Here is a 12,241-nt window from a genome sequence, read left to right on the forward strand (position 1 = left end):
CCTACTGGAGAAGTTTTTGGATGTGCATAGGGATTTGAGTCTTAGAAGATCCCATTGATCTATGTTATCTTCTCCTGGTTGTAGGTTTTCCAGGATACTGGGAAGACTGTTTATGTTGTGAAGGGTTTTCAGATTTATGACCAAAAGTTCACAATATGAATTTACCAACCACTCTGAAGGAGAAATACAAGGCAATCTCCTCCTGTAAAGATTTACAGCTTCTGAATTCGATGGAGGTTCACCATGAGTTGGAATTGATAATTGAGTTTTGGTTGACATTTAGTGGTATTGTAGTCATAATGTTTAGAAGTTGTCCTGAAAGGTATGATTAAATGATGTTTACTACTGAATTGTAATCTGATGTAAATGTTTGGTATAATCATTATCCCCCACTCCTTCCTTTAAACAGTTGGCCTCTTTTCTAAGTTTACTTAGAAATAAAATATTTAAATTCTCTAATCCTGTCCCTTTCTAGCTCCTTAGTGGAGAGTAGAGTAGAATATGGATGAGTATGAAACCCAACGCTGTTACATCTTTATAGGAGATGCAGATCTTTCTGCACAGTTGAATTTTCTGAAAAGCTGAGAGTTTCCTCCTGAGTCTATCCTGTTTCAACAAATGTTAACATTTGGAGATAAGTTTCTAAAATGTGCAGGACACTTCCTTACCTTCCAAAAAAGAAAATATGCCAAATAGAGTTTCATTTCCTGGACAACCTAGGTATTTTTATTACTAATATAGTAATTTGGCTTTTACTAATATAGTCATTTTCCTATATTTAGTACCTATGAATTTGTGCCTTACTTTAAATAAACCCCAACAGGATTACTCTAGTTTTTGCATCTGAAGAAGTAATTGTTCCCTATGTTCTCTTGCTGTAGGCTGTTTGCCTCATAGCCAATATAGTACTTTTCTCCTGTAATATTTCTGTTCCAAGTTCCCACTTTGTTCCATTAAAAACCCTAAAGACTCAGATTAGTTTGTTCAGAAGGACTGAGGAATAAGTCTTGGTGATGTATCTGTTTGTCAGCTACTTCAGTTTGTTCTGAATTACTGAGCTTGCTAAACATGTGAGTTCAGATTGCTCTTGCTGTTAACCTTGAACCCAAGCCATTGCCGTTCAAGTCATAACCAGTTCATACTTGACCCTTCAGTGGGTTTTCAGAGGCTGTAAACCACACAAAAACAGATTGTTCATCTTTTGTCTGTGGAGCAGCTGGTGGATTTAATAATTTGCCTTTGAGTTGGCAGCGCAATTCTTTACCCACTGGTCCCCAGAGCTGCTGCTTGTTATGCGCTGTAAAATTGGCCCTCACTCATAGTGCCCACATACAACAGTGAAACCCTACCGAGCCTGCACCACCCTCATTATCTCTGTGCTACTTAAGCCCTTTGTTTCAGCCACCAAGTCAATCTATCATACTGAGGCCCTTCTTTTTTCTGTTGATCCTCTACTTTTCCAAGTATTATGTATGTCTCCAGAGATGGGGAAGTAAGGTGTTATCACTGAGCAGGAGACTTGTGGCATAGCATTGGCCTGTTAACTGGAAAGTTGGTGGTTCCAGCCCACTAAGACTCTTCACAGAAAAAAGAGGCAGTGTGCTTCTGTGAAAGTTTACACTCTCAGAAACCCTGCTCTGTCTTGTAGGATAGGATCTCTGTGAGTCAGAATCAAATTGATGGCAATGGATAAGTAACATAAACTCAGAACTCCTCAAACTCATTGTTATTGTGTCAGTGACCCACTCACCTCTCTCTTGAGAGCAGTTGGTGTATTTGGATGGTCAGAGACATGACCTTTTGGTTAACAACAGCACCCTATAGACTACGCCACTAGATCTTTTTCTTCTTAAAGAATGTTATTTAAAACTAGAGAAAAGGGAAATCTGAATGAAATCTACATCTCAGGAAACTGAGCATGCTTTAAAAAAAAATTTTTTTTTGAGCATGCTTTTCACAAAACCAAAGTGGATTTCCTTTGAGTATGTAGAAATAGAAGATAGGAATTTCAGATTAATAACATCCAGAGATTGAGCTAGCTCGTAAAGCCACAGTGTTACTGCTAAGTTAGGAAAGTGTTGATTGCTATTGACATGCGCCTGTATTTTGGGACCTTATTATGCTGACTTTCCCAAGAAACATTCAGTATAACTGACTGTATCCTATAATGTACTGCCAGGAAAGCTCAGATTATTTAACTTCTTCTTTGGTTTAATTTAAAAGAGTATGTGAACTTTCAGCCCAGAAACTTGCTCATCAGACAGTCATTCATCAATGCTGAGGATGTTTTAGTGTGTTGTTTGTTTTTAGGTTTCATCTCCTGAAGGTCATGATCCACACTACCAAGTAGATAGGTTCTGATCTGCTGGCTTCATTTCCCCTTCTACAGGTTGCATTTGCACAGCCCAGGTCTACAGCCAGCAGGTTTGTACTGTACTTAATTTGTGTGCCCAGGTTAAAAATGAAAACCCATTTCATTTTGGAGAGGGTGAGTCATAAGTCTGATAGGGGGTCAATTGTGAGCTCTGGCTCAGTAGTCAAGGAGGCCTAGGTGCCTTTTAGGGTGACTGCTTTGAAGAGTCAGCTCTTGCCCAACAGTTGTGTTTTGAGTGCTTCTAACTTGAGGCTTATCTTCCAGTGCTCTGGTAGACAATGTCCCACTGATATTTGGAGGGTTCTCAAGGGCTCATTATTTCAAAAGTGGATGGTCAGTCCTGCTTCCTACTCTGTCTCAGTGTGGAAGCTCCACTGAAAGTGACCCTACTGGTGTTGAAATACCAATGGCATAGCCTCTAGCATCATAGCAACATGCCTGCCACCAGTGTGACAAAGTGACACCTGAGTGGTGAAAGCAAGTGGTGCTTTGCATTACAAATAATGCAATTTTCAAAACATAATGAGGTAACAACTTCCAAGGGAAAAAGGGGGGGGCGTCCAAGTGGAGGATTACTGTGAGAGTAGTGGTGCATTCTGTCCCAGGCAGGGAGCAAAGGGTATGGCTCTGTCCAGGAGGCAAGATTAGGAGATCTGAGAGCTCTTTATGTTAGGGGAAACTGTAGTGTAATCACCGCACCATCAGAGCACCCTGAAAAAGTAGAGCCATTAGAGGCCAGATGCACAATATCCAGTGCTAAGAAGAGCAGTGCAGGGAAAAACACCTGCCACACAGGATGAGGCCATGAGAATTGGTGGCAAGTGATTTCCCGTTTTAAAGGGAGACCTGGCATTGTAGTCTGTGAAAAATTTTATGCTGCTGACCTAAAGGCTGTGTGTCTCCAGTGTTCATGTCCACCAGTGGCTCTTCTCCTGCAATTTCTAGCTTGAAAACCCAAGGGAAAGTCATTGAGTTGGAACTGGCTTGACGTCAGTAAGTTTGAGTTAAAAGGGCAATTTATCTTTCCACATAGATGTTAGTGTGACTCATGGAATACAAGTTGAATGAATAGTATGGCTAAAGAGGCTGGTGGTGCAGCGGATTAAGTGTTGGACTGCTAATTTCAAGGTTGATGACTGCAGTCCCCCAGACACTTTGGAGAAAGAGTAGGGAGTTTGTGTGCTTCTGCAAGGATTTGCAGCCTTGGAGACTCTCATGTACAGTCCTATAGTGAGATTAGGCCTGAGTAGAGCCCTTGAATTTCTGAATGTACCACCTCTTCACATAAAGAAAAGTTAATTTCCCATATAAAGCTTTAAGTTCAGAATTTTTTCCTCCTAGGGAATCATGAGCTGCTTGTATAGTGCCAAAACTTTGAAGGTATTTCTTCCAGTCGTCTTGCAACGTTGTCACAAGAAGTTTCTGGGTGAAGATTTCATAGAATTTATCAAAACCTCATTGCCTTCTAGTCTGAACCACAGGCTTGTTGCCATTCCCAGTGGTTTTTGTACACTTTCCCTGAAGTCAGGCTTCTTGTTCTATAACAAGGGGCTTGCTTTTTTCCCCTTCTTTACACTTTCTATAGTGATTTTTTGAATGAAAATGTGCATTGGTTTTTCATTCAGCTATTCTTACATATTTTTTTTATGACACTGATTACAATCCTTACCTTGTGTCAGCTCTTCTCACTCTCTCTCTCTCCTTCCTTCTGTCCTCTCCTTTCTTGTTCCCTGAGCTCAGCACTGAGCTTTGACCATGTGTCACTGATTGTCTGAGGTGTGAGTGCCTCACCAGTGTTACTGCTCACCTTACAGGCCTGTCTGTGTGGGGCTGATAGTGAGCCACACAGGGTGAGTTAAGTGCCAGGCTCAGAGAGTGGCTGAGGGCCATAGACTATAGCTCCCACCAGCCTCTCTCAGAGTAAGTTTGGCCATTTTTGCAATTGTTTTGTTCCACATTTATCTACCACTTTACCAGCACCTTCTGTTGTGACCCCTTTCTGCATGCTCAGCAGTGGTAGTTGGGCACTATCTTGGTCTTCTCGCCCTAGGGTGGTAGAAGTTGAGGTTTATATGGTGCTGTGTAATAATAACATTCATCCCTCTTTTTTGCTTCGAGAGACACAGAGACCAGTGGTTGTACCTTAGATGGCTGCTCCCAAGCCATCCCAAGCCAAGTGTAGAGTGTATGCTGATTGATGGTGGTGTCCCCCTACACTGTGTACCTGATGCCCCATGACTCAGTCAGTGAGGTACTTGTTAAGTGTTCACAGTCTATCACTTTCCTTCCCTTGCCATTTTTCTTCTGCTTTCTGATACTCTTTACTGAGGTAAAAAGAAATCACATATCATCACATTAACATTTTAAATGAAGACTTAGGATATCCCCAGTGTTTTGTAATGAACAACTCTTATCTAGTACTAAATAAAACATGTTTGTTATCTGGAGAGGAATCCTGTTCATAACTAGTAATTTGTCATACCTTCTTCCTCTTAAAAGAGGAGAAAAAGCCCCACCCAAACAAAAAAAAAAACCCAGCACCCCCCAAACCAAACAACAAATAAACCAAAAAAAGAACAACCCACTGCTGTCAAGTCAATTCAGAATCCTAGCACCCCTCAGTTAGGTTTCTGAGGCTGTAAATCTTAACAGAAGAAGACTGGCTCTGGTTTTTCCCCTGGGGTAGCTGGTGCATTCAGATGGCTAACCTTTCTGGTGGCAGCCTATCTGGTAATGTGCAGCTCACAAGCGAGCTCCTGACTAATTACTTTCTGTGTCAACACAGTTACCTGTTCTGGACATTTTGCATCAATGAACCAAACAGCACATGGTCTTTTGTGGCTGGCTTCATTTTCTTCCAGTGTTTTTGTCAGTGTTAACAGTATATACCAAAGGCATTTCCCTTCATGGCTGAATGATAGTCCCGTGTATGGATAGATCACATTTTCTGGAGCAATCAAACAAAGGCCAATGGTTTGAGTCCATAAGAAAGAAAAAGGTGGACAGTCTCCTCTCAGAAAAATTGACAGGCTCAGAAACTCAGTGAAGGGCTGCTCTGAGTCAGAATCAACTTGGCAGTGTGGTTGGGTTTTGATTAGTCAGCAGATGGAATTTGAGTTGTTTGTACCTTTTGGTTATTCTGAATAGTGCTGCAGTGGATTTTCTATGCAGGGATTTGTTGAGTGTCTATTTTCAAGTTTTGGGGTATATATCAGATGTGCCTTGGAAGAAATGAAGCCTCAGCAGCTCAGTGCAAGGATGGTGGGACTTTGTTTCACATGTTGGGCATGTGATCAGGAGGGTTCTGTCTCTTGAGAAGGGCATCGAGCTTGGTAACTGATATTAGTGAGAGAAAAAGATCCTTAAAGAAGTGGACGGACACCATGGCTGTGGCGGTGGGCTCACCCCACAGTGGCCGTGAGGATGGCATAGGACTTGCCAGTTTCCTTCTCTTGTCCATTGAGTCACTACAGGTCAGAACAGACCTGTTGGCCCTCCATTGCCATGTGGTATCAGTGGGTTGTATTCTGAGGGAACCTGGGTAGCACAGGGCTCCGTTGCTAACTGACAGGTCAGTGGGTCCACACTAGAAAGATGTGGCAGTCTACCTCTGTAAAGGTTGTTGTTGTATGCTGTCAAGTCAGAATTGACTCTTGGTTGACCCTTCAGCAGGTTTTCTGAGGTAGTAAATAGCACAGGAGGAGATTTCCCGTCTTCCTCCCATGGAGCAACTCACAATTCAAACTGGGTGCCTTTGGGTGATAGCACAGCTCCTTACCATTAAAACCCCAGAACTGCCTGTAAAGATTACAGCCTTGGAAACCCTAAGGGGCGGTTCTTCAGTGTCCTAAAGGGCCACTGTGAATCAGAGTTGGCTTGATGGAGGTGAGTTTGTTTTCCCCCAAGCTGTAGTGGTGTGTGTTCTGTTTAACCTTTTTTCAGGACTTGTTACCACTTTTTAAAGTGATGTACCTACCTATCTGAAGGATCCTGTAAAAATTGTCCTCTAGTCCTCAAATATTTCAGAAAACTCCAAGTGGAGAGTGGAGCTGGTCTGGATGATGCAGCAAAGTTTGCGTCTTAATTACGAACAGTGCTCAGGCTGTTCGTTCATACGGTCGCTATGAGTCGTCTACGACTCGACGGCATTAAACAACAACAACAACAACAACAACTTTGTTCACTAAAATCAATAGACTGCAGTGACAATGATAGAGTCAGATCGGAGATAGAGTGCGTTCAGAGGCCACTTTCCTTTTGTAAGCAGATGGGCCTTAGCTCTCCCTGTCAAGCTGGCTTTAGAATTGGCAAAGCTGGAATTTGTGTGTTAGATAAACAGTTGGTATCTAGGACAAGCCTTAAAAGATCCCCCAACAATTTATAGAAATCATTGTCCATTTAGATTATGTTTTATTTTCTGTTACTTCAAATAAACTAAGTGAACATATTTTTTCACCAGAGCTTACTTTCTTAGACTACTCAATTATGCAAATATTTTCTTTGTAATTTTACCATTATATAAGTGTGGACATTAATCACATCAATTGAATAGATCTGAGTGAATAGCTATAATTAAAAAAATTACATCTATGCATCTAAATTCCAAAATCAATCTCCATAATAGTCTATGTGTTTCCTACTGCCAAAGGGGCCCTTTAGAATAGTGAGAGAAGATCTTCACCCTGAAACCCACAGCGTCCCTTTTCAGCAGGAAGTAGCTAAGAGAATACGCCATCCCCTTTTCCTTATGACCCAGGGTGAAGTCTCTCTCAGGGAGGAGTGATAGGGAATGGCAAAGGACACACTGACAAAGAAGATTAATCAGAACTGGCTTTGACAAGCACTGTGGCACTTGGACAAGAACAAACTGGGAGGAGGGTAGAGAGAATAGTGCAACAATGAATGAATGGAAACCCAAAATCTCTGTAAATGTTTATGAAAATTAATAAAATATGGGAAAAAAATAAAAAAAATTACATCTAGAAGAGTTTAAAAAAATACAATTTAAATATTCTCTCTCACTCACTCACTGCACTAGAGGAGCTTTCTTTTTCTAGTGAATTAAAATTGTCTAATCCCAGTGAGGTAAAAATTGTCTTCCCTCTGGTTTCTGGGGTTGAGCATGTCCTTTTTGTGTGTTCAGGGTTCTTGCTGGCTCACCAGCTGTCCTCGAGCACAGGGACATGGGATGTTTCTGCAGTCAGCACTGTTCCCACAACACAGCTTTAATGAAGGAACCTTCTGGAAAAAACTCCAACAACCAGAACCCCAAACTGTATATTGACAGAGCTCAACTCCCAAACATGGTCACCCGTTCATAGTTCATGTTCCTTTTGTTTTTCTATAATTCAAACAAGAAATACTCTGTAAATTTTGTCAGCATTACCGAGCTTCAGTCCCAAACTGCATGGAATTTTTTTTGTTTCTAGTTAGGAAAAAACTGGTTCCTATCAGGTGGAAGAAGAGGTCAGGCCCTTCTCCAGCTGAATGAAGATGGACATGCTGGTAGCATAACAAAACACTTACCTCAAGGTTCTAACCTTCCAGTTGTTCCACAGGACAGAGATGCTTCGCTGGAGATCCATAGTCTTGAAGCAGCTCTGCCCTACAGGGTCATAAGGTGTCTGGGGAGGAGCTGTGAAGCTTCCATTAGTCCTGTGCTTAGAAGTTGGGGTTTGTGGAATTGTTCATGTGATGTGGAGAATGTACCTTGATTGGTACTATGCTAGCCTACTTCCATTCTCTAGCAGTTACCTCCATCCCTACTTGTATTTATCACTGAGTTGTTGTCAGGTGCTAGCAACCCCATCCCTAGGAAGAGCAGAACTAAACTCTGCCTGATCCTGCACCATCCTCACAATCCCTGCTTTGCTTAAACCCATTGTTACTATGTGAATCTGTTTTGTTGAGAATCTTTCTTTTTCCCATTGATCCTCTGCTTTCAAAGCATGATGTTCCTCTCTAGGCACCCATCTCTCCTGACATGCCCAATGCACTAAAAATAAAGTCTTAACATCTCATTTCTAAGGAACATTCTGGCTGTACAAACTTATCCATCAGTTTAAAAGGTTATCTTCCTGTTAAACTGTGAAAGATGTGGAAATGAAACTAATCTCATTGCCAAGTTGCTATGGACTTACAATGATTTTACAGGACCGAGTAGAACTGAGTTTCTAAGGTTGGAGCCAATATGGGAGCAGACTTCCAGGTCTTATTGTCTGTGTTCTTAGCCAGTGTACCACTAGGATTCTATAAGAGAAATCTAGCCTAATTCCAAGCCCACTAATGCCGAGTAAGTTCCCACTACTATGAGGTTTCTGAGGCTGCCCACCTTTCTCTCAAGGCATGCCTGATAGATTTGAACCACTTATCTTTAGAGTAGTAGTACGACTGGTAATTCCTTGTTAAGAGATTTGTTTCATTGTCATTGGTCTGGAGATGTCTCATAGCTGATCCACTAGGAGATTTTAGAGATTTTGTCTAGCATAGAGACTGCTTATTCTTCTCCCTCTGAGATGTTGCTGGGATTTGAACCCCAGCGATGTACTACTTTTCAGTTAGCAGTGCAACTCCCTATCACCTATGAACTACATATTGGTAAATTAAAGAAGCTAGTCTGGGAAAACTATTCACTGTATGACTTCAACTGTATGGCCTTCTGGAAAAGGCAAAACCAGAGGGATAGTGGCTGCCAGGGATTTGGTGGGAAAGGGAGAAGCAAGCAGCACAGGAGGTCTTTCAAGCACTAAAACTATTCTGCATGGTACTGTCATGGAGGACAAAGACATGGTGGCTTTGTTGAAATCCAAAGGGAATCCTAATGTATATGAGGGACTTTCAATTAGTAATCATATATCAATATTGAATCATCAGCTATAACAAATGTACTAGCTATGCAAGATGTTATGGTAGAAGAAATTGTGTGTGGCGTTGGGGTTGGAGCATAGGAAATGTAAAGGGATTCATTCCATGCTTTATTCACAATCTATCTGTAACTCCAAAACGATTGTAAAATAAATTATTAAAAATAAGTTGCCCTTGTGGGGCAGTTCAGAGCACCTTATGGGATAGCTGGGTTAGAGTCACCATAAGCATTGACTGCTGACTTCCTAAATTGTCAGGCATCTCTTGGGCCCCTCGGGACCTGGCACATACTGTGAGTTAGGATGTTATCTAAGCCCTCAAGCAGACAGGAGTCTTAGGTTGGGTTCTCTTGAGAAGCAAAACCAATGAAACTTAATGAAGTTTGTGTGTGTATACACACCTACACACAGATATTATGCATGTGTGCTTGGAAAGGCAGAGAGTCAGTGAAAGAGAGGAAGACCTTCAATCAGATGGATTGACACAGTTGACAGCAGCAATGGGCTCAAAATTGTGTCAGAGATGTTGATGGTGCAGGATAGGACAGGAATCAGATGTGTTGTTCATAGAATTCAATGGGTTTTGCTCAACTTGACATTACATAACAGCAACATGTATATACATGTGCACATATAGAAATGTGTGTACACATATAAAGAGAAATTCTAGTGGCCTAGTCTGTGGGAGCTCTGCTGCTGACCCAAAGGCTGAGTCTCTGGAAAGAGATACAGTCTCCTTCTGTATGATTTACAGTTTCAGAAATCCAGCAAGGGTCACCAATGAGTCAGTTCTGACTAAAAAGCAAGAGTCTTGTAAGCTGATACATATATATGCATACATTTATGTTTCCATAGGGAGCCCCGGTGGCTCAGTGGTAAGTAATTATACTCTCAACCCAAAGGTATGTGGTTTGAATCCACCAGCTACTATGTGGGAGCAAGATGAACAGCCTCCTCTCCTGTGATTTACAGTCTCTGAAAACTCACTAGAGGGTCAGCTATGAGTCAGTTCCAACTCAATATACATAAATATACATGTATGTGTGTATCTATAAAGAGACATTTATCTAAAGGAAATTACTTACCTGCTTGTAGAGGCTGGCAAGTACCAAGTCTAAGGGTCGGATCTCAGGAGGGAGGCTTTGAACTCTTGCAGCAGGCAAAGCAGGCTGCTGCTTCAAGAACCACAGAGGTGATGAGCCAGACCTTGGACCCTGCAAGCCCGCAGAGTAGAACTGCCCGGTAGAGTTTCTTGGGCTGTGGATCGTTAGGAGGCAGATTGTCTCATCTTCTTCCTGAGTTGCAGTGGTAGGTTGTAACCACTGACCTTTTGGCCAGCAGCCCAACACAGCCCAGGATGCCCTGGGCCTCCTCTCTGCTCTCTTGGCTGCCTCCTTTAGCTCTCACCCTCACCCCGTGCAGACACAGCCAGTTCCTCCCCAGCTACAACCCTACCCCCTGCAGATACAGTTAGTCTCTCCCCCAGCTACAACACTCATCCCTTGAGACACAGCCAGTCTCTCCACCAGCTACATGGACACCTGGTAGCAGGTTCTATGATGTTGTGGATTAGATTGTGTTCTCTCAGAATGCATAACCTTGGCCATGATTCTCAGGATAATGTAATTATCCTGTGTGTTTTTCATCCTGATCTCTGGACTGTGAATGAAGCTGGATTAGAGGTAGTTAGGTAATGATGTATTTATTCACCATGTTGTGACCTGGTAGGATCAGCCCTGATCCAGTATAGTTTGGAATACAACACCCTTAGTCTCCCCAGGGAAATGACCAGTACTGAACATATAAATGCTACTCTAGTGAAACCAGCTAGCTTTTTGTTTAATTTGTATCATGCATCTATCTGTCTTGGCACCTCCACTTCTGTGAAATTGAGCCAGTGGCCTGCCTTACTTTACAACCTTGAACTCACCAGCCTCTGAAGCTAGTGGTCTGCTGCCTTACCTGCTGATTTTTTTTTTAAGTAAAATTTTTATTTTATAGTGATTTTTTCAAAGTTTTTATACATTGTTTTTCACACTAGATCTTTCCCTTTTCACTTCACACTAGATCTTTCCCTTTTCACTTCATGCCTCCACCCATCAAATTGTGCGACCCTATGATTAAGCACTACCATCCCCCCACCCCCGTGCCCATCCTTACCCATCTTACTTGGACTTTTTGATACCTCTATTTTGAGGTCTGACCTGAGGACCTGAGACAAGGCAGACTTTACAAGCCCATGAGGCGTTTCCTTGACCTAAATATCTGTCTTGTCTATCTAGTGAGCTCTATTTAAAAGTCACCATAAGATAAATATGGAGTTGAGTGGATATGTATGAATGCAGGGGAGGAATTAGACTGATGTGAGATGTGAAGTGCCTTTGAAGACTGTTGAATATTGCTATCAATGTCAAGAATATATTTGAATTTTTAAAGGACTTAGCCTTTCAGTTGTCGTCTGCTTACATGACTTAGATCTCACTGATGCATCTTTAAAAAGCAAGCAAATGGACAAACCTAAACAACCAACCTTGAACAAATATATTTCTTAAACTTTTTTTTTTCCAAAAACTGTTTTATGTAAGTTTTTTTTTTCTTTTAAAAAAAATGTTCACTAGAGTCAGTGATCAGGATTACAGTCCCCATCCACCACTCATACTGGACATGCTAGACATCCCTCCCATTCCGTTCACTCCCATAGTTGCACGGCTTCCACTACTGTAGTAGCTGCTGTTCACTGTTTCTTGGTTACCATATCCACTCATGCTGCTCTGACCACCATAGCCACCTCCATAACCACCACTCAGCTGCTGGCTAGCTGGGCCACCGTAACTGGACTGGTTTGATAAGCCCATGCCTCCCATCATTTGGCTACCATAAGCACCACCGCTTGCTCCTGCTGTAGAAATTCAAGAAGAGTTCTACATATCTGTGTTCGTAAGCACCACCGCTTGCTCCTGCTGTAGAATTCAAGAAGAGTTCTACGTATCTGTGTTGCATATTC

General features: G+C 42.0%; 1 protein-coding gene across 1 annotated transcript in view; it reads left to right on the forward strand.

The window, feature by feature from the left end:
- The window catches only part of ADCY9 (adenylate cyclase 9), a 210,918-nt gene that overhangs the window by 15,469 nt on the left and 183,208 nt on the right, over positions 1 to 12,241 (forward strand). The window lies entirely within an intron of this gene.

Source organism: Elephantulus edwardii, unplaced genomic scaffold, assembly GCF_000299155.1.
Source record: "Elephantulus edwardii isolate Elephantulus edwardi_28Jun2011 unplaced genomic scaffold, EleEdw1.0 scaffold00209, whole genome shotgun sequence".
NCBI classification, from domain to species: domain Eukaryota; kingdom Metazoa; phylum Chordata; class Mammalia; order Macroscelidea; family Macroscelididae; genus Elephantulus; species Elephantulus edwardii.